The sequence below is a fragment of the Equus asinus genome, unplaced genomic scaffold, assembly GCF_041296235.1.
Source record: "Equus asinus isolate D_3611 breed Donkey unplaced genomic scaffold, EquAss-T2T_v2 contig_89, whole genome shotgun sequence".
NCBI lineage: Eukaryota > Metazoa > Chordata > Mammalia > Perissodactyla > Equidae > Equus > Equus asinus.
Window position 1 is genome coordinate 455304 of NW_027225543.1, and position 22088 is coordinate 477391.

Below are 22088 nucleotides of genomic sequence, written 5' to 3' on the forward strand. Positions count from 1 at the left end.
CCTTCAAGAGGTTTCTAGGACCTCATGATAACAACCCAATTATTTGTTTTATGGTGCCCCTGAATGTAATTTTGCTCAATATCCAGTTAATGATACCTATTGGGCTTTCAGAAATTTTAAAAGAATTGGTTTCTCAATGTTAAAAAAAAATTGCCCCTGCAGCCAAACAGAACACTTCCAATTTGATGGTGTTATTTATGGCTATAAAGTGCATGATACCAGGGGGTATCGTGAGGGCTTACCTACTGCTGCTTATGCATATCATATCAATGTGATGTATCTTATCAGAAAATTCTTGACAGCAGTTCTGTTTATTCTTCCATTAAAAATTAGTTGCTGGCCTTTTACATATTTCTGTTGTTATTCTTAATAGAATTACTTGTACAAAAGCCACTGTAGAACATCAAAAAGAAGTTATAAGGCTATTGAGAGAAAATCTTAGACGAAATCAGCAGGCCCAAGATACTTCAAGTAAGTAGAAAATGCTGATATTTCCAGATCTTTTTCCATCTTACTTCTCAGTATACTTACACATTTTGAAGACTGCTACTATATATATGACAGTCAAGAATAAACCTGTTAATCACTAATTTATAAAGAACTATTTTTAAAATGAATTCATTGAGATCATATTTATCCTGTGATACCTCCTTAAGTTTCCTGTAATCTCAACTATTTATCCATTATAGATTCTTAAAAACTATGAATGTAACCTGTGCGCTATCAGATCTTTACATATCAGTGAAGATACCTTCAGTAGTATACAAGAATGACTTACCTGTCAAGGTAGACATACCCTTCCCAATAAAACACAAGCATATCTTAATAGATTTTAACCATGTGCACTGTAAAAACATAGTCAGTATACAGTAAATATTATCCTACTTGTTGTTGGTACTGAAAATACAGACTTGATGCTTACTGGCAAACTCTTTGAAACTTATCTTAGATACAGTTTTCAAATCTAATCATCAAATTTCTGCATATACATTCCTCAAACTGTATCTTTTCCCATATTTCTGTCTCTTATGTTTCATTTGAAAAGAGAGAATGCTGAACAGTACTTGGGGCAGCTTTGTGTAGTGGGTCCAGCATCGAAATAACGTCACGAACAGTTCTCTAAGCTGACTGCCCTCACTTAACAGCCTGTGAAATCATGAGGAGAACACCTGACCTTCTAGATTGGATATAGACTTGTAAGGATCAGGCTAAAAGTTGTGTGTGAAAGCACACTGAAAATTCTAAATGTCAGGCAAATGCAAGATGATGTTTGTGTGTATTATTGTCCACGCATTGTCTGGTGCTTGTTTAGTTTGAACTGCCCTAGTGTCCATTGCAGGATAATTGCAGCTCCTACCTGGAAAACTTCAAGGGGTAAAAATAGAACTTTTGTTGTTAGAGAAGGGTCAGGATGATTCCTTCTAATTTGTGACTTTCAGGTACGTGTTGTACCTGAATTCAGAATAATTCAAAAGGAAATGGACATTGAGTGTCTTCCCCACACTCATCTTGCCCCTCCCTTGTAAACAGTCAGTGACCCAGTGGATCATTCCACTTTCTAAGCACCTCACACTTTTATGCAATTTTACCTAAAATTTACAAAACAGTTCTTTACATTACTTGTACACATATGGTGTAAAATACTGGATAGTATATTCTTTAATAGCAGTCTAAGGTTTATTTAGTTAACAAATACGTGTTGAGTATTGGGAGCACATTGACTGCCTTGGGGTGGACCCCACACACGCTGTGTGGTGGAAGCAGCCCTCCAGGGGACCCCACTGGCGTCGAGAGTAGACAGTGAAGGGCAGCTCCGACTGCTGCCGTCACCGTGAGTGATCCTAGCAGGGGGTGGTGGTGGAGATAGTGGGTGGAGAGAAGCAGGGGTTCCGCAGATACTTAGAATCCATGATGGAATTGGCATAGGAGGTGAGGGAAGAGGAGGAAGTCAAGGGTGACGTTCAGGGAGATGGTGCTGAGATGTTTTGTTTTTTATAGTGATTTATTGAACTTACTAATGTTTCCTTTATTGTGAACTTTGGAGATAATTAAAATTATCACCTGTCTGTGTGTTTGCCTCCCACAGTGATATCAGAACATACTGATTCTCAGCCTTCAAGGAAACCCTTAACCTGTGGGGGTGGCAGCGGCATTGTACAAAGCACAAAAGCTCTTATTTTGAAAAGTGAATATATACGGCTAGAAAAGGAAATTTCTAAGTTAAAGCAGCAAAATGAACAGTTAACAAAGCAAAGGAATGAAATGTTAAGGTAAGATCTGCTTACCTGATACAGGAATTATGCTTATGGTGGTATGTGTGGGAGAGGATGATGCCTACACATGCATATATATTTTTTGCAGTGGGCAACCCCTCACACATATAGGGGAAGTAAATTTTAGAGCTCATGTAATGTGTCTTTTTGAAAAGGAATGAGAATATGGTAGCACCATTCCAGAGGTTTGCTATCCATCAACTGACCTTTTTTTTTTCCTGAGGAAGATTCGCCCTGAGCTAACATGCCAATCTTCCTCTATTTTTAGTATGTGGGCTGCCAGCACAGCATGGCCACTAACAGAGTGATGTGGGTCCACACTCGAGAACCAAACCCAGGCTGCCAAAGTGGAGTGCCCGGAACTTAACCACTAGGCCACAGGGCTGGCCCATCAACTGATTTTAGCTAAGCCTGTTTTTAACTAAGCCAAGAACCAAAAAGTAAACCAAGATCTTTGAGGGGAGCTTAAATATGCCACAAATATGCCCAAGTCAGTGAGGCTTTACTCAAAGGAGAATCCCTCAGGTCCATTATTGTAGCCCATTAACCTTTATAAACAGTTGTAAAAAATTTAATTAATTGGCTTCTACCAAAGATTAGAATCTTGTGCTAATCTTTACTAATGATGCAATAGAAGAAAAATAGGCATTAAATAAATATGCAAATAGCTACTGTTCTGTGTGAGGCTATTAAACAACAAAAAAAGCAAACAGGACATTATGAAAGGGTCCAACAGAGGGATCAGACCTTATCTAGATGTGGGGAGGGGCGGTGATCAAGAAACTAATATGTAAGAGTAGATCTGAAAATGAGTAGCAGTTAGGCTTGATGACAGTAGAGATGGCTAAGCCTTCTAGGCTGAGGGAACAGCATGTGCACAGGCTTTGAGTCAAAGAGGAAAGTGGAACAGAAAGACATGCAGTGTGGCCAGAGCATACAGAATGAGGCAGAGTAAGTGCAAGATGCGATGCCAGAGGCCACTGGTCCAGATTACACATTGCAGGTCATTCTGAGGCAGCTGGGGTGGTCTCCTAAATGTAACGGGAGGATTACCACCACTGGAGGATTTTAAGCTGGGGCCTAATGAGCTCATACGGCGTCTCTAGCTGCTAGAGCAGAATGGGGGGGAACCCAAAAGTGTGAGGTTGTATCAACACACTTGGCTGACTGATCAAAGAAAGGAGAGCAGGGCCTAGGATTGCTTCCCAGGCTTCTCTGAAGGAGTGAATAAATGCAGGCAGCATTTCCTGTGGGAAGCAACACTATAAGTAATCCAGAAAAGCACAGTGTAATATATCTTTTAAAATAACAAAGGTACATTAAAGATTCATCCATCCAGAAGACTAACTTATCAAATTATTGCCACAGAGTATCAGTAGATAAACCATGCTGGACGACATCACTGATTCATTTGAAACCTAATATCATACTTTTCAAGATTCTGTGATCACGGAGATTTAGTACAATTTTTCAATTTATATTGACCTCATTTCATTTTCTGAACTGTGGAAATAATCCAAACTTAGGAAGCATTAGGTTGAAATTAAAATGTAAATATGATAAAATGGTAAATTATATGTCACATATATTTTACCACAATTAAGAAAAAAAATTTTATGTAAATATGAATATATTTCTGGAATTGAGCAGTCTTACAGTCTCTTTTATTTTTCCCCACATTTAAGCAATAATCATCATCTTTCCAATGAGGTCAAAATGTGGAAGGAGAGAACTCTTAAAAGAGAAGCTCACAAAGAAGTGACTTGTGAGAATTCTCCAAAGTCTCCTAAAGCGACCGGACCAGCTTCTCAAGAGAGACAGCATACGCCTTCTCAATGCAAGGAACGGAATTTACAAGATCCTGTGCCAAAGGACTCACCGAAATCTTGGTTTTTTGATGGCCGATCAAAGTCTTTCCCAGCACCTCACCCAGTTCGCTATTTTGATAACTCAAGTCTAGGCCTCCGCCCAGGTGGGTAAATATACTGGTTACTTGGGGATCGGGGATAACGGTTGGAACTCATTTGTCCCCTGTGGCCCCAAAGGGCAAGTTTAGACAAGAGAAGATGTCATGGAGAAGCTGCACTGCAGAGATGTCATTTGCTGTCTCTGTGAGAAGTTTCTCCAAAGCACAGCACTGAAGTGAAATCACTTTTTACCCCGAGGGAAGTCTTATTCTGCCTCCTGAACCTTCAACTTTTCCCTCAGATAGACAAGCAGCTCTCGAGGACACAGAGAGACACCATCCTACAAACATAACTACTTTTACTGCAAAAGACCTTCTTATCAATTCAATGGGCCAGTATTTCCAGTAGCATTATATTCATTTTACACAAGCCAGATCATAGACTTATATCATTTACATATTCATTCAATGAACAGAAATTTTTGGTCTCCACCTATGTGTCACATATTGCACCCTGATGGTACATTGATAACCAAACCAGATATGGCCCCTGCCTTCCTGGAGTTCACAGTCTAGTGGGTATAGACGGTGATCAAGTAGTCAAAAAAGGTACAGTTCTAGAGTTCAAAAGCCTATGAGTTTTTAATAGGTTGTTTTAGGAACATAAGGAAGTCTTCCTTGAAGAAGGGGACTGAGATCTAACAGGTTAAGGTGAGTTAGCTTAACAAAGAGGGGAGGGGAAGGCGATTCAGGCAGAGGGAACAGGGTCGGCCCAGCTGGGAGAGACCGTAACCAGGGGAAGGGTTGGAAAACCACGTGTGGCCAGAGCGCAGTGCACACAGGTTCCTCTGGGTGAAGTCGGTGAAGCCAGAGAGAGAAGAGCCAGATGCGCAGGACTTTGTGGGTTGTGGAGAGGAATTTTTACTTCATCCTGGGAGCATGCTAGAGGAAGCCGTTGAAAGATGTTAAAGAACAGCAGGAGAACATAATGGGTTATCAATTTGAAAACATTACCTCAGCTGTAAGGTAAACTGTATATAAGCTGTATGTTGTGTTGCAACCAAACGTGTTTTTTAATAAGATGACTTTTGCTTTCTATTTTTTTCTCAGAAGAACAAACTGCTGGAGCAGAGAGTGTGGATCCTCAGCCAGGCCCTTGGCACGCCTCCTCAGGACAAGCTGTGCCCGAGTGCAAGACTCAGTAAACTCTGCTGTCACTTTTCTAGGGGCCTAGTGTTCCTTATTTAGAAATGACTGTATTTGTTACTTTATTTTTCTATCCCTGGCAATGATGTCACAGTCCAACTTAATTTCAATTCAGTTTGCACTTTGCCATTAGAAATTGAGGCATTCCAGTCATTTAGAATGGTGATAGACTGCCTTCTTCCTGAATGTGATAATACTTTAGAAGTTGAATTGTTTTATTTATTTATATATTTTGTGAAGAATAAAGTTATTGAAGGAAATTTCCAGTCTTTCCGTGTATACATAAAATGTATACATTTTCATTAATCTCGTTATCCACATGTGACTTAGATAATACATAAATTAAAGCATCATTTAATTAACAAAATTCCTAAACCTGGGCTCCCCGCAACACATAAAGCATCTATGGATGGGCTTCACACAATCTGTAAAACCTCTGAAATTTTATCTTTTGTGTGTGGATTCAGTTTTCTAGGATACTAGGGTCCCTACTTTCTTATAACATACTCTCTGAGAGGTCTGTTACTCTATAAGAGGTTAAGAACTGTGGTTTTAGAGAGTATCTGATAGTACTTTTATATCATATGACTTTGAAAAACCATATAAAACAGCAAGTTGCATAAGGTTTAGAACAGAGTTAGTGATTTCAAGGCATTCTTGGCTCTTTGGTAAGAAGACTTATTCAAAGGGAGAGATTATTAATTATATCATAGCCATCACTGTTAAAGTCTATGAATTGGTTATTTCCCTTACCTTAACACACTGTCACAGGTTCACTAGGGTGAAGTGAAACTGTGCCTTCCTATAACGCTGTCCCTCAGGCCTGTCCCTTGGGAGTTTGGTTTCTCCTCTGCACCCAAACCAGACATGATTACAGAGCTGCAGGTTGATTCTCTACGATGTTCACTCCTCCACTGAATAAGAGTATTGCAAAGTAGTAGGTATGTTCACCTGGGTAATAAAACGACTTTAAGGCCATTAAAAATATAATCAGTCTTAAAAATAGATGATGACATAAAGAGATGGAAAGAGATTCCACGCACATGGATTGGAAGAATAAACACGGTTAAAATGTCCATACTACCCAAAGCAATCTACAGATGTAATGCAATCCCAATCAGAATCCCAATGACATTCTTCATGGAAACAGAACAGAGAATCCTAAAATTCATATGGGGCAACCAAAGACCCCAAATTGCTAAAGCAATCCTGAGAAAAAAGAACAAAGCTGGAGGTACCACCATCCCTGACTTCAAAGTGTACTACAAAGCCATAGTGATCAAAATGACATGGTACTGGTACAAAAACAGACACACAGATCAGTGGAACAGAACTGAAAGCCCAGAAGGAAAACCACACATCTATGGACAGCTAATCTTTGACAAAGGAGCTGGGAACATACAATGGAGAAAGGAAAGTATTTTCAACAAATGGTGTTGGGAAAACTGGACAGCCACATGCAAAAGAATGAAAGTAGACCATTATCTCATGCCATACACAAAAATAAAATGGATCAATGACTTGAAGATAAGTCCTGAAACCATAAAACTCCTAGAAGAAAATATAGGTAGTAGACTCACTGACATCAAACTTAAAAGGATCTTTTTGAATACCAGGTCTTCTCAGACAAGGGAAACAGAAGAAAAAAAGTGGGACTTCATCAGACTAAAGAGCTTCTGCAAGGCAAAAGAAACTAGGATCAAAACAAAAAGACAGCCCACCAAGTGGGAGAAAATATTTGCAAATCATATATCTGACAAGGAGTTAATCTCCATAATATATAAGGAATTCACACAACTGAACAACAAAAAGACAGCACAATCAAAAAATGAGCAGGGGATATGAACATTTTTCCAAAGAAGATATACAGATGGCCAAGAAACACATGAAAAGATGTTCAACATCACTAATCATCAGGGAAATGCAAATCAAAACTACACTAAGATACCACCTTACACCTGTTTAAATGGCTATAATCACTAAGACTAAAAATAACAAAAGTTGGAGAGGGTGTGGAGAAAAGGGAACCCTCATACACTGCTGGTGGGACTGCAAACTGGTATAGCCACTATGGAAAACAAGATGGAGGTTCCTCAGAAAACTAAAAATAGAAATACCATATCCAGTTATTCCATTACTGGGTATCTACCTAAACAACTTGCAATCAATAATCCAAAGAACATATGCACCCCTGTGTTGATAGCAGCACTATCCACAATAGCCAAGACCTGGAAGCAACCCAAGTGCCCATTGACCAATGATTGGATAAAGATGATGTGGTATATATACAATGGAATACTACTCAGCCATTAAAAGAAGACGGATCCATCCCATTTGCAACAACATGGAAGGACCTGGAGGGAATTATGCTTAGGGAAGTAAGACTGAAAAAGACAAACACCAGATGATTTCACTCACATGTGGAATATAAACAAACACATGGACAAAGAAAACAGTTCAGTGGTTACCAGGGGAAGGGGGGTGAGGGGTGGGCATAGGGGGTGAAGGAGAACACTTACGTGGTGACAGACAAGAAACAATGTACAACTGAAATTTCACAATGATGTCAACTCTTATGAACTCAATAGAAATTATATATATATATAAGATCAGTCTTCAGATATCCAGTCTAGTAGAATGTTGCTTAACTCTTGAATTTGGATATCTTTCATTCCTCAGATTTGGGAAGTTTTTGGCCATTATTTCCTCAAATAAATCTTTTGTCCCTTTCTCTTTCCTTCTGGAAGTTCCATGATGCATATATTGGTCCACTTGCTGATGTCCCATAAGTACCTTAGGCTCTCTTCACTTTTCTTTATTCTTTTTTCTTTTTTCTTCTCTAACTGAGTAATTTCATATGACCTGGTTTCAACTTATTGATTCTTCTGCTTGATCAAGTCTGCTATTGAACCCCTCTGTGAATTTTTCATTTTAGTTATTTGTATTCTTCAGCTCCAGAATTTCTGTTTGGTCCTTTTTTATAGTTTCCATCTCTTTAATATTCTCATTTTGTTTGTGCATCATTTTCCTGATTTCATTTAGCTGTCTATTGGTGTTCTCTTGTAGATCATTGAGCTTCCTTAAAACTATTATTTTCAAGTGTTTGTCAGGTATTCATAGGTCACCATTTCTTTGGAGTTGGTTTCTGGAGATTTAGTTTGTTTCTTTGATTGCATCGTGTTTCTCTGTTTCTTTGTGTGCCTTTTGATTTTTTTGCTGACTTTTATGCATTTGAAAAATAGCCACCTCTTCCAGTCTTTATGGGCTGCTTCATACAGGGGAAGACCTTCATCAGTCAGCCCAGTTATAGATTGTGGGCCCTCTGAAAGCTTTTGGGCAGATGTGACTCTCTAGGCTTGTGTGTGTGATTTGCCAATTAGAGAGGTTTGCCAGTTTCTTTTTCAGGAGCTCATAATCTCTTGCTCCCTCTAATATCTGTCTGTAGTACTGCAGCTTCTTTGGTGCTGCAGCAGGAAGCCACCCCACTCTCCTTTGTTCTCATTGGCCCCCAGGCATCCAAATTACGTCAGCTCCCATCAGCACCCCAAATCAGGTGAGATAGAAACCAGTCCCAATGGCAGCCCTCCAAAACGCTGGCACATAAGACACACGCTCTGTTCTCCTCCCTCCCTCCCTCCCGAGGATGAAGCTTCGAGTTGGGCACCTACTCCTGATGGTGCTGAGCCACGCTAGTCTCTGTCTGGTGCCAGACCATGCCAGTTCCATCAGCAGTTCGGGTCAAGTGAGACAGAAACCAGTCCTTCAGGCAGCTCTCCAAAAAGACGGAACTGTGAATGAATTTTCCTCTCTTTTCTTTCCCCTGCTCCTCACGATGGAGGAGCTGTAAGCAGGGGTGAGCTGTGCTGGCTTGGGGGAGAGGTGGTCGCAGGGAAAATGAAAGGGCTCTTCTGCCTAGTTTCAGGGTGGAAGTTGTTAGCTTTGCCCTTACCCAGGGGACTGCAACTTCTTACCTGGCTTCTGAAGTTCTCACAAAGATACTTTGGTCCATGTATTGCTGTTAAGACAGTGTCTCTGTCAGGGAAGAAGAGCTGGGACTTTGTATTCCTCCATCTTGCTGATGTCTCCCTCAGAATGTTGCTTAACTCTTATGACCTGAGTTTCAGTGTCATGATGAAAGATTGTGAAGGAACAATGATGAAAGTTAGCAATGGAAACTTGCGAGAATGTTAAAAAGCAGTAAGATGGTCAGACGACGCTAAAATCTGAAAAGTCAAGTCAGGACCAGAGAAGACAAAATACAGTATTGTTCATAGGAAACATTTTCTTGAGAGCCTAGCAGAATCATGTTCAGGAAACTTATTGAGAGCCTGCCATTCATACTCAAATATTTAACTACCTTCTACTGTGTGCTGATCACTGGTCTAGGCACCGAAAGGCACTGACTTTGTGGGACTCATGTAGCTGGAAAACAAATAACTCATACTTTTAATATGAGCTGATCACAATGTAAGGGTGAAAAAGATATGGTCCCTAACCTTAAACAAATTTAGTCCACTGACTATACAGAGGGGTAAGCAAATATCTGCAATACCATGTGACTTAGGCGGTCGTAGAGTAAGCATAATTGTTGAAGATCTGTGAATAAAGGGAGGCTGAAGACAGCTGCATCGAGAAAGAGGTACCTGAGTTGGCCTTGATTAGGGAACTCTCATATTCATAAAAAGTCTATTCCAAAATCCTCAAAAGTCAAAGGAAAGGTATTGGCGCTGGCCCCATGGCCAAGTGGTTAAGTTCGCATGTTCTGCTTTGGTGGCGTGGGGTTCACTGGTTCAGATCCTGAGTGTGGACCTACCACCGCTCATCAAGCCATGCTGTAGCAGTGTCTCACATAGAAGAGCTAAAATGACCTACAACTAGGATATACACCTATGTACTGGAGCTTTGGGGAGGAAAAAAAAAAAAGGAAGATTGGTAACATGTTAACTCAGGGCCAGTCTTCCTCACCAAAAAAAAAGCATAAAAAAAAAAGAAAGGAAAGATGTTGTTAGGAACACAAGGAGCACAGCTGCGTGTGATTACAGTCATTAGACCCAGTGTTAGAAGCTACAGTGGGGCAATGAGAGACAGTTTTACCAAAGACCTTATGTGAACACAAGCAGAAACTAGGGCAGGGTTTTAAAAAATCTTTAAGGGTAATTTTTACCATCCATTATAATTGAATTTCTAATAATCATTCACATTTTTAAGTACAAATGTAACAACTATTGTACATGCCAAGTCCTTCCTCCTCACAACATCCCTGAGGTAGGTGCTATGCCTACCTTCATTTTACAGATGTGAAACAGGTTTGGTCAGCTGGGTAACTTACTCACTTAGCTGGTGAGGGAAAGATGTGGGACTTACCTGCATCTTTCTGACTCCACAGTCTGTTCTTAACCACTGTGACTGTTACGGATACACTTAGCTCCAGGAACAAAAAACCTGAAAAGTGACTAAAGTTTATTTTTCTCACATAAGAAGTCCAGAGGAGTTACTTTAGGGATTTTGTCTTAAGCCTGTCTTCAAGGAACTAGGTTCCTTTTCTTCCCTATTGTCCTTAGTGTGTGCCTCTGACCTCAGACCAAGTCACAAAATGGCTGCTAGGTCCCAAGGCATCATATCCACGTTCCAGGACTGCCCCCCCCCAAAAAAGGAAGGAGCAAAAGCCAAAGGCCTTTCTATCCAAGAAGAAAGGCCTCCTCAGAAACTCCAGCCCACATTTCATTGGCCAACCCTAGCAGCAAAGGAAGCTGGCAATTTGAGAGTTTTGTTTTCAGCCCCTTGACACAAATAATCCACATCAATCTACAAATCAAAATTGGGGTGAATTTATTATGAGTCAGGTCTGAGGACTAGCCTGGGGCCTTCCTCCCCCAAGGAAGGAAGGGCACCAAAGAAGTGGGGTGTACCGAGTGGTTATACACAGTCTTGGAACAAAGAGCATCCATCATATATGGCAGGAATATCCCTTTTACAATTATCGTGAGATGCTTTGCTGGCCCAGCAGGTCAGAGGTCAGTAGGTCAGTGGTCACAAGGTGGGTGGTCACACAGTGAGCACAGCAGGTCCATAATTAATCCTTAGTTTAGGGAGAGATGCATATTAAAGGAAATGCCGATGTGGGGGGAAGCTACCTCCTTATCTTTAAGGGCATTGTTCTTGTCTTTGGGACATTGTAAGCGTTTAAAGCAGATGTACAATGCATGCTCAACAGACCTTTCTGGAAAAACAAGGTCAGGTCAAATTAGTTTCAAACCAAATGGCTTCCTCATATCCTCCAATATAGCCTACTGCTTGTCACTTATTTATCACCCTTACAGTGTAGGAGGCAGGGGAAAGTGAGTTGGGTGGGTGCTGAGTGAACCCACTTAAACAGCACGTGCACAAACAACCTACACACTCACTCTGCTCAGTTACCTGCCTGAGAAAGTTGGAGTTACGAAGCCTAGTGTAGAGGGCTCACGTGACCCAGTCCTTTCTTTTCCTTCTTGTGTCTCTGTTCTCTTCAGCCAGACTTGGCTTTTTGCTCTTACCCAGCATGTTCTTTCCTTGAAGCCTCCACACTCCCACTGAGGCTCAACCTGCTCCCTGACGCCACCGCCAGTGCAGTCAGGACGCCTGCATTCCGCCACTAAGCGTGTATTAGTGTTAGAAGAGACGGCGCGTCACAAGAGAACCACAACCATACCTTCAACGCGAGAGAACGTGTGCTGCCCTCTCAGCAATCATGTCAAGGGCCAGGAGAGAAGGCTCTAGTATCTTCAGTGACCTGGGCTCCTTCTGTTTCGCGGCTCTGCCGTCTTCCACATGCGACTTCTGCCTCATTCCATCTTGAACACCGCAGAACGGCACGTAGTAGACACAAACGACAGGGACTGAGAGGGGTCAAAGCCAAGGGAGTGGTTTCCAGTCCTGAGCATGCTGCGGGGGCTTTTTCCGCTTTTCACCGTTTACTCGGAGTTAGCAGTTCGACCTGAGCTCCACTAGACGGCAGCACGTACACACATTGAGTATACCAATGTGCGAATCCTTAAAAACTCAAGGAAACAGAACCAGCAAACTCGGAAGAAACCTGAACTACACATCCCAGCATTCATCATTAAGCGCCTGACTTGTCTGCACGAAGGTCGGTCTCCGTTTGCCGCTCGCGCAGTGACCTGGAGGACGCCATCCACCTGCTGCTACTCTAAAGTAAGATTTCCTGGTATTTTTTCAATGAAACTTTAAATGGACTGGGAAAAGGAAATGTTTAATTTTTATGTGTTGCTTTGCTCTGCACGTTACTTATTTCAGGAAATCTTAGCAGTTAGATCAGGATTAGGGTGCATTTGGAAGTCTGGTATCTTAAGTTTTTCAAAATAACCAAAGAAGAGAGGATTTTTCAGTGAACATTTTTCTTCCGGGTTCATGAAGACAGAATTCCCGAAAATGCTCTGCCTCTGATAACGAAAAATTAACACTTTGATTCCAGTGTTTACAGTAAGAAAGCCATCACGTTTGCTTTTCATGTTGGAATTTACCATTTCAGGCCATGTTTGCAACTCATTTTCCCAAAAACTCTGTTTTAGCGTGGCAGTGCAGTTGACCTAACAGTAAACCTTCGGCTCCAAACTCCGGGCCCAGAAAGGCGGGGAGGCCGCCCGGAGCCCGGCGCCCAGAGCCGCAGGGCGCACGGGCTCAAGTCACAGCGTTTGATCCGCACGCTCAGGACTGGGGGTGGGTAAAGGTTCCTGGAGTCTCTCATTCCTAAAGTACATATTGAAAATATCTCAACTCTCCCCAAGTTTAAAGTGAGTATGAACCTCTCGTGTAAGAAGGGGGAAAACCAGTGAAAATTTCGTTGCCTCAGAGTGGCTGGGCTTCTTGGTGGCTGGCGAGGTCGGCCGCGGTCGGAGCGCCTCGGGCAGCGGCGAGCTGGTCCCGGAGTCGGGCGCCGGCAGCTCGGGGCAGCGCTGGGAGCAGAGGGAGCGAGCGCCCGGGCAGGGGCGGGGACGGCGGGGCACCCCCTGGAACGCCCGCCTCCTGTCCGCGCGTGGACGCCGCGGGCCCCGGGCGGCCGAGGGCTGGACGGCAGGGGTCCGGGCGACACGAGGCCCGCTGGACCGGCTGGTGGGAGGCCCGGGTGCGACGCCGGCTGGGACGCGGGAAGGAGCGCGCGAGACCGGGCCACACCTCGGGCCTTCGCCCCGCGCCCCGCCTCCCCCGGCGCGCCCGCCCCCGCCTGCCTGACGCCCCCCGGCGCGCCCGCCCCCGCCTGCCCGACGCCCCCCCACCCCGCCCCGCCCCCCCCCCGGCGCGCCCGCCCCCGCCTGCCTGACGCCCCCCCCCCCCCCCCCCCCGGCGCGCCCGCCCCCGCCTGCCTGACACCCCCCGCCCCCGCTTGCCTGACGCCTGCCCGCGTGAGCGCCCCCGGCGGGCGGAGCCGCGCGTGGCTGAGGAGCACGGAGTGGGGCTCAGGAGGAAAGGGCTTAGGGGCCCAGGCCGGAGAAGCCGCCTGCGCCTTCTCGGGCGCGGTGTGTGTGCGCGCGTGCTGCTTGAGTGCGTTCGCTCAACGCCCTCCCAGCTCGTTTCCCTGCCTTTCCCATCCTGAGGGGGGAAGACGGCGCCCCCACATGCCGGCCCCCGCGGCTGCTAGGGCTGGCGGGTGAAACGTGGGCCGGGGTTCTGAGCAGGCCTTCCTTCTTGGGTAGAAAGACCTTTGGCTTTTGCTCCTTCCCTTGGTGTTTTTTGGGGCGGATGCAGATATGGTGCCTTGGGACATAGCAGCCATGTTGTGACTTGGCGCGAGGTCAGAGGCACACGTTGAGAACAGCAGGATGGGGGAGAGAGCCTGGCTCCTTGAAGACCACCTCATTTGATCATCGTTTGACTCCTCGCCACCCCGACCTCAGCGCTAGCCGTTCCGCGCGCCCTGCAGTCGGCACTGGTCAGACCTGATGCACGCCACCTTTCCCCCGGTCACAGTGTCTCAGTCCTGCCTGTCAGAAGTGACTGACTGTGGCTGTTAAAGCGTTAACTCCCGCCGGCTTAAGCTTGAGAAGAGGATCGGCAGCGTTATGGGGAGGCCTGCGTTTCGTCTGTCTCTCTCACCTGGACCAGGCCACATCAGTTTCCTCATCTGTAAAATGGGGGTATTGGACATGATTTGATTTTCCGGTTCTTTTGTTCAGTGACTTTCTGAGGCCGATGGTGAAATCTTTCCAAGGGACAAGGAAAAACCACAGATGAGAGCCAGCCCTGATGGCTTAGTGGTTAAAGTTTGGTGCACTCCACTTCAGCCTCCTGGTTCAATGTTAGCTTAGGGCGAATCTTCCCCTGCAAAAATAAGAATATAAATAAACAAACTAGAAATGATTGATGGTGCAAACCCAACGGAAGTTTACAGGACAGAAAGCAGGAAGGACATGCCCAGTGGCATAGCAGTGCGTGCGGGCACAGCGGGGAGGATGGGGAGGGGAGGACTCCACCCCTTCTGGATCAGCATTGGGTTCTCAAAAAACCGAAAGGTGGGTCAAGTCCAATGTCTGTCTCTTACTGAGTATCAGTTGAGTGGGCTGTGCCAAATGGTTTTGATGTACAAAGCTAGGTATCTAGAGTGGGCGCTCTTGGAGAATTCTCATGGTGGGAATATTTGTGCTGAGGTGCCATCTTCAGGTTCTTAAAGGAGTACATTGAACCATTCATTCTAGATGTTACTGCATAGGACCATGTCTACAGTGCATGCCATTAAATACACGTGTCTGTAGATTAAACCGCAGGTTCCGTTATGGGTCGACTTGATGGGAAGGTCATCGTCCTGACAGCTGCTGCTCAGGGGATCGGCCGGGCCACTGCCATAGTAAGTTACTATCTCTGTTTGCTTCCTGCCTTTGGAGGTGTTGAATCACGTGGACAGATCCCATGGCTGTTTAATTCTGCTCTACTTCTTTTTTTTATTGGCTTTTGTGCTTCTGTTGTCTTAAGTTACAAAAATAAAAGTTGCTACTCTTGATCCCAGGCAGATGAAGCAAGGCTTACCTCACATATTTATTATGTGACGTCTCATAACTTTTGACGCTGAGAACTTATTTCTTTGCCTCAGTTTCTCTGCACTGTAATAAATTTGTTACAGCGGGCCTAAAGGAGTACATAGCCCTCTGAAATCACCTCAGTTCAGACATAGGACTCCAGAGTTCTAAGACTATCAGGTTACCTTTACCTTGTAATTTATAGCAGCTTCTTGCACATTATAGTCCTCACTTGAGCTAATAATGCAGCTTAACTGTAACGGTAGGATTAGTTTGATATTTGTAAATACACTAGTATACTCTTAGGAGGAAAAGTGTTGAAATAACCCATTTTTCTCATTATTTTGGGTTTAGTCACCTGCTCAGAAATGGAATAAAGGCTGTCAAATCACAGAATAGTAGTATTTTGAGAGGTGTTAATAACAGAATCCTAGTTTTTTAAAAACACGATTGTATTTGATGTTACTAAAAGGGATAAAGTCAGATGACAAGCACAATGTATGTCATGTTGTACTAATTAATGATAAAAATAACAATGGGAAGGGCTAAGTGAGACTAGATAGTTTGAAATTCCACCCATGTATAAGGAAAACAATGAAAATAAGATAAAGGGAGAAAAGGCTAAAGGATTTTCTATTCATGAGAGCAGCTTAACCAAGTAAACAAAGGATTCATTTGTGTGTTGTCTTCCAGGCTTTTGCAAGAGAAGGTGCCCAAGTCATAGCCACAGATATCAATGAGTCCAAACTTCAAGAACTGGAAAAGTACCCGGGTAAGCAACTCAGCAGCTTGAACTTGGGATTCAGAGTCCATAAGGTATTATAAAAAACAGTACTCGTCTGCTGAAAGAAAATTACTTGGCTGGTCAGCTCCACCGGCCTTCTTCTTAGAGCCTGATTCTTTGATATCAAATCTATATTCTGTGAACCTACAGACAAAAATCTGTAAACTTAAATATATAAAAGTTGTATACTTAAAATTTTTTTTATCCAGCATGTTGAAGGATTTTGTACCTAATTACAAAGTTGTATGTGAAATTTAACAGTTGTTGCGTTAACTTTTAATGACAACTTTCACTTCTGTGCCCTACTCAGCACAGTGCTGTCCAGTAGGAAAATGATGTGAACCACGTGTGTGATTTAAATTTCCTGTGGCTACATTTAAAAAGTAAAAAGAAACAGATGAAAATTAATTTTAGTAATGTATTTTATTTAACTAAATATATCTAAAATACCATTTTAACATACTCAATATAAAAAAAATTTATGGAATATTTTACATTCTTTTTTCATACTAAATCTTTTAAATTCACGTGTGTTGTACACTTACAGCGCATTTCAGTTCTGACTAGCTGCATTTCAAGTGCTTAGTAGCCACATGTGCCTGGTGGCTACCATATTGGAGACAGCTCAGCCCTAAAGTCACATATGATCAGAAACCCTAAGAGAGTATGCAAATTATTTCGCTGTGTATCACCCCTTACTGCACCACACTGAACTCAACTCCAGCATCAAAGGACTTCAACTAGAGTTCCTCTGAAAGAAATCAGAACAGACAGCTCATTTGAAAGTTAATTCTTCCAGCAAAATAGAACAGGTTATATAATCAAATGCAAATTAGCACATTGAATTCATGAACGGAATTAGACTATGCTATTTTAATTATTGGATTGTTTATTTATTATTGGAAAATTATTTAATTTTAATAATAGGGAATTTTAACTCCAAGTCAGAAAAACGCTGTTGTACTGAAAAAGTATTGAAAAAGTACTAAGGGAAGAAAGTCCTCCCAAAACTTTCTCCCCTTTCTCTCCTTTTCTATGTTTATAATCTTTTCTTTCTATATCTATAAAAGAATAATAAACCATATTTTTTTTAAAAACATTAAAATAGTGACTTTCTTTTATTAGAGAATGTTTGGGGTTTTTTAGTAACTATTACAGTGTGTCTCTGAGATCCAATGCTGGATCTCTCATGTCTAGCTTTCAAGTGTTTCATCCCTTCTCCTGGCCCCTCATTTCTTCTCCTCGCAATTTAGTGCAGAAATAAGTGATTATACCCTTGACTGACAAAGTTGTTTCCAATAAATAATGGAATTGACATGAAGGTAAAGTGCACAAATGGAAGCAGTCTCCTGTCTCACTGCCCTGCCCTTCCCTACCCCTCACTCAGATAGGATTCAGTGTTCCTGGGGCAGTGACTCGCCTCTGGGGAAAGAGCAAGCCTGCGCTCTGTTATTACTGCTGGCTCACTGAGAAGCATCTAATATAGATCATTCATACTTCACTGTAAAGTCTTTTCTCAGAAAAGGCCTTTAGTATTCAATTTAGAGAGTGAAGAGAAAGGGAGGGAAAGAGAGGTGTGTTATTGGGAGTTCAGGATGGGGAGGATTTTAAGATTTTTATTAATGAGATTCTTAAGATTCTTAAGACCCTACCAATGGTCAACAATCCTATGAAGGCAAAATGGACAGATACTGTAATCTTTGTACTTCAAAGCAGCTACATCTACAAGACTAAACATTTTTTATGGGTATAAGTAAATAGTTTCCCTTGTTTTATGTTTCAGGTATTCAGACTCGAGTCCTGGATGTCACAAAAAAAAAAACAAATTGATGAGTTTGCCAATGAAATTGAGAGAGTTGACATTCTCTTTAATGTTGCTGGGTAATTCATAACTTTTTAATTTCATTCTCCTCACAGAAAGTTTTCTATGTCTTTTATTAAAAGAAATTTGATAATATGGCCAAATTATTCTTTGTGAACCCTAATATATTCCTTAGGAAATAAAGCTGGATTTTGGACAGAATTTTTGTTACAAGTAAGATTCAGCAAGTAAAACAGCCATAGAAGTTGACATGTGCTTGGGGCCTAAAGGCACTTAAGGATACTCAAGACAACTGCTACCAATCCAACGCTGTTGATCTACCTAAGGCTGGGGACAGGCTCACACCAGTGGACTTGTCACTGATGTTCCACTAAGACTTATAAAATAAAATTAAAAACTGTTTTCCAGGAGTGTCTTTAAGGCAAAGTATATCTGCCAAAAACTGAGTACTCAGTTTATTGAAATGCGAATGTTCCCCATTTGTTGGCACAACATTCTGGCAAGTTCTTTCTACCTCCCAAGCGCAGCATTTCTTATTAGGACAATTAATCCCAGCAAAAGAAGTTTCACTCTGTTGCTTTATATACAGCACAAAGAGAATGGCTTAATTGAACTTGATAGAGTAGTACCAAACTTGCTGAACCATGCTTGAAGGATGAGAGACTGGAGCTGGAGCAGCCCCATGTGGAGCAGCTAGTGCTTGTGCTCACTCTCCCTTTTCAGGCATGACAGTAGAGATGAGGACAGTTGAGGCTTACGCAGGACTAAGTAGATAGAGTCTGATGTTCCACTTTTCTTGTGTGGTGTTAACGTTTATACTGTGGCATTGATAGAAAAATCCTAGAGCCTTCTTATGTATTTTTATGATTCTTCCTAATCATGTTTCAGTATGAAAAAAGTCTGTCTATTCATAGTTTATCATGTGTTACAATGTATGGAAATTAAAGCAACAATTTATGATTATCTATTTTATAAATAATCTGCTCATCTTTCATAGAAGAATATATTCAGAACCATGAAAAAATCAACTAGCAAAATTATTTTTTGAGCATCTATTAAATTTTCAGCAAAGTAAGGGATATAGAAATATAGCATGTGGTTCTTGCTGTCATTTGATTGAACTGGAAGTACAGTGGTACATGGGAATCACAACTGACAATATTTTATAAGTAATTACATAATCTTGGTCCAGGGGACAGTGAAATCAATTAGGACCCCATTGTTATAAAGCTTCCTTGAGGAAATGTGACTTGGAAAATAGCAAAGGCTATTTTGAGGGTTTTCTTTTGTTCTGCTTTGTTTACTCAGTATGTCAGAACTGTACAGTAGCGATATTACTTTGCTGCCCTGAGATGGTGAGATACTTGTTTTCCCTGCAACTTTGATTTCCCTTGAGAATGATAAGTTCTTGCCACCTGAGGGCACTGCTGCTCTTGAAATCAGAGTCCACTGGGGCAAGTGTCCTCAGTTGTTTGTAATGGCGTTGATATTTCCTGTGCATTTGGTATAGAGCTTCTTATGTTTGGGGGCTCCAGACACTTGCCGCCTTCTTTTAAAAGAAGGATCTTGTTTTCAAATAACGAATTTTTTACCTTAAGTTGTTGAGACACTTACTTACCTAATGTACCAAGTGATACTATGTTTGAATTGTTAAAAGTCTTGGTTAGGGAAGGGACAATGGTCTAAGTCAATAAATGAAAATAAAAATGAAAAGGAAGTGGAATAGAAATCGTTTTTAATGATAATTTTTCCCCATTGTTTAATTACTCTTCCAGTTTTGTTCATCATGGAACCATCCTGGACTGTGAGGAGAAAGACTGGGACTTCTCAATGAATCTTAACGTCCGCAGCATGTACCTGATGATCAAGGCCTTTCTTCCTAAAGTAAGGTGACCACCACCAGGATGACCACCACGTTAGTCTCCAGGTCTCCATCCTGGGCATCCAGAAAGAATCCTCACATGTGCTGAAGAGTAATGGTAGTTAACGTAATGACTAACATGTAGTGAACATAAATACCAAGGCATTTAGTATAAATTAATTCGTCTGACCTTCCAGTTCATCCATTCAAAGAATATTTATTAAGCACTTTCTACATGCCAGGCTCCATTCTAGGTGCAGAAGACAAATCAGAGAACTAAACAAAGTCCCTTCTGTCAGGGAACTTCCATTTTGGAGAGGTGAGACAGGATAATATGTAATCAAATAAACATATAACATGTGAGGTAGTTATAAGTACTATGAAGAGAAAAAAAGCTCAGTTATTAGAGAGGTCCCAGAGGGCCTCACTGATAAGGTGAGATTTTCATAGAGGCTGAATGGAGCAACGGAGCTAACCATTCAGGTGTTTGGGGAGAAGCTTCCAGGGAGAGGGACAGCAGGAGGCCTGTGGGACCAGAACAATCCGATGAGGTAGGTACTACTTTGTCCCATTCACTGTACAGAGAAAGAAACTAGGAGGTTAAGTAACTTGCCCAAATCACATAACTAGCAAGTGGTTAGAGCTAAGACTAGGCACACGCTCTCAGGATGGATGTACCCCACTGCTTTTCTGTACCTTGAGTACCCTCCTTACTCTCCTGTCTTTAGCTGAGCCACTGAAGTTCCAGAGAGGTGAGAGACAGCATGTGCTGAAGAGAGAGTATTCCTCCTGAGTCTGCCACCCTTGAATTCTCCAGCCTTCACACAGCTCATCAATGTTTTTCATTTTGTTATACAAATAAGCTTTAAGTACCTTTTGATACAAAGCACCACACCAGGTGCTCTAGGGGAGACAGGTGTAAATATGAAAAATGTTGACTTCAAATGAGCTTGTAAGCCAGCAGTGGCAGACAGCACGGGCTCAGACAATGGACGGGTTGACTGAGTACAGAACCAGCTCAGTTCAAGGTTGTAAATTAAATCCTAGTGAAATGCAGAAGAGCCATTCTTTCCATCCATCCCTGCTGGATGAGATGACTGGAGTACTGAATGCTGCCCTGTGCGGGGCAGGAGAAGAGCTTTTTAATGGCGCAGCAGGACTGATACTTTGCTCTGAACATTCAACCTAATGTCAAGAAGGATGCAGATGAATGCTAAAAGGAAAGTTAGAGAAATTGACTTAGTAACAAAGGAATTTGTTTTTAATCTATTTGTTTAGTGCCTAGAAGGGATCTTTGGGTGGGCCCACAGATTGTTGAACTAGCAAATTTTTTAAAAATATAAATTGCCTTTTTTACCTATCTGGAGGTGATGAAAATCTGTTATTTGGAACTTGGATGCATTTTTTGAAGGCTGGTCCTTAACACAGGATTTGGGGAGAAGCAAAGGCTGTGGTAAAAGGGGAGAGCGTCCGTCACAGCTGGTGAGACGTGTGAGACTCATTTGTAAAATGAGCTTGTTCGTGTCTGCAGTGCTTCACGAGTATCAGTGAGGAACGTAGGTGTGAGGCACAGTGGAGCTGAAATTTACACTTGTAAGTGTTAACTTTTAAAATATCGAACAATAACTTGCAAATTAGTGAGTTTGCCTGTGATTTAAAGCACCTTAACAATAATCCATATGAAACAATGACACTCGTTTGTAAAAAACGAAAAGAAAAAAATCCCCCAAAATATTAACCAGTGGGATGGGGAATCAAAAGGAGTCAGTGCCACTTGTTAAGGTGACCCTAACCAACCTGACCCCAAGGTCAGACTCTGGTGTCAAAAAACCTTCGGCACAGCCTGAGCTCTGCCCCTAATTCGCCAGGTGCCCTAGGAGATGGTACTTAGGCTCTCTCAGCATGTGTTTCTTCTATTTATTTATTTACTTTTTTTTTTTTCTAAGATTTTATTTTTACTTTTTCTCCTCAAAGCCCCCCGGTACATAGTTGTGTACTTTTAGTTGTGGGTCCTTCTAGTTGTGGCATGTGGGATGCCACCTCAGCGTGACTTGATGAGCAGTGCCATGTCCACACCCAGGATTCAAACCAGCAAAAGCCTGGGCCACCGAAGCGGAATGCGCAAACTTAACCACTCAACCGCAGGGCCAGCCCCATGTTTCTTCTGTTTAAAATGAGGGTGATAGATTACACAATCCCTTCCAGCAGTAATTGTCTAGGATCCTCTTG

General features: G+C 42.4%; 2 pseudogenes; both read left to right on the forward strand.

Annotated features, from left to right (window-relative positions):
• LOC139044491 (centromere-associated protein E-like) overlaps nt 1-5831 on the forward strand; it is a 79771-nt pseudogene extending 73940 nt beyond the window's left edge.
• Nucleotides 5832-12167: 6336 nt separating this feature from the next.
• The window catches only part of LOC139044493 (dehydrogenase/reductase SDR family member 6-like), a 29960-nt pseudogene continuing 20039 nt past the window's right edge, over nt 12168-22088 (forward strand).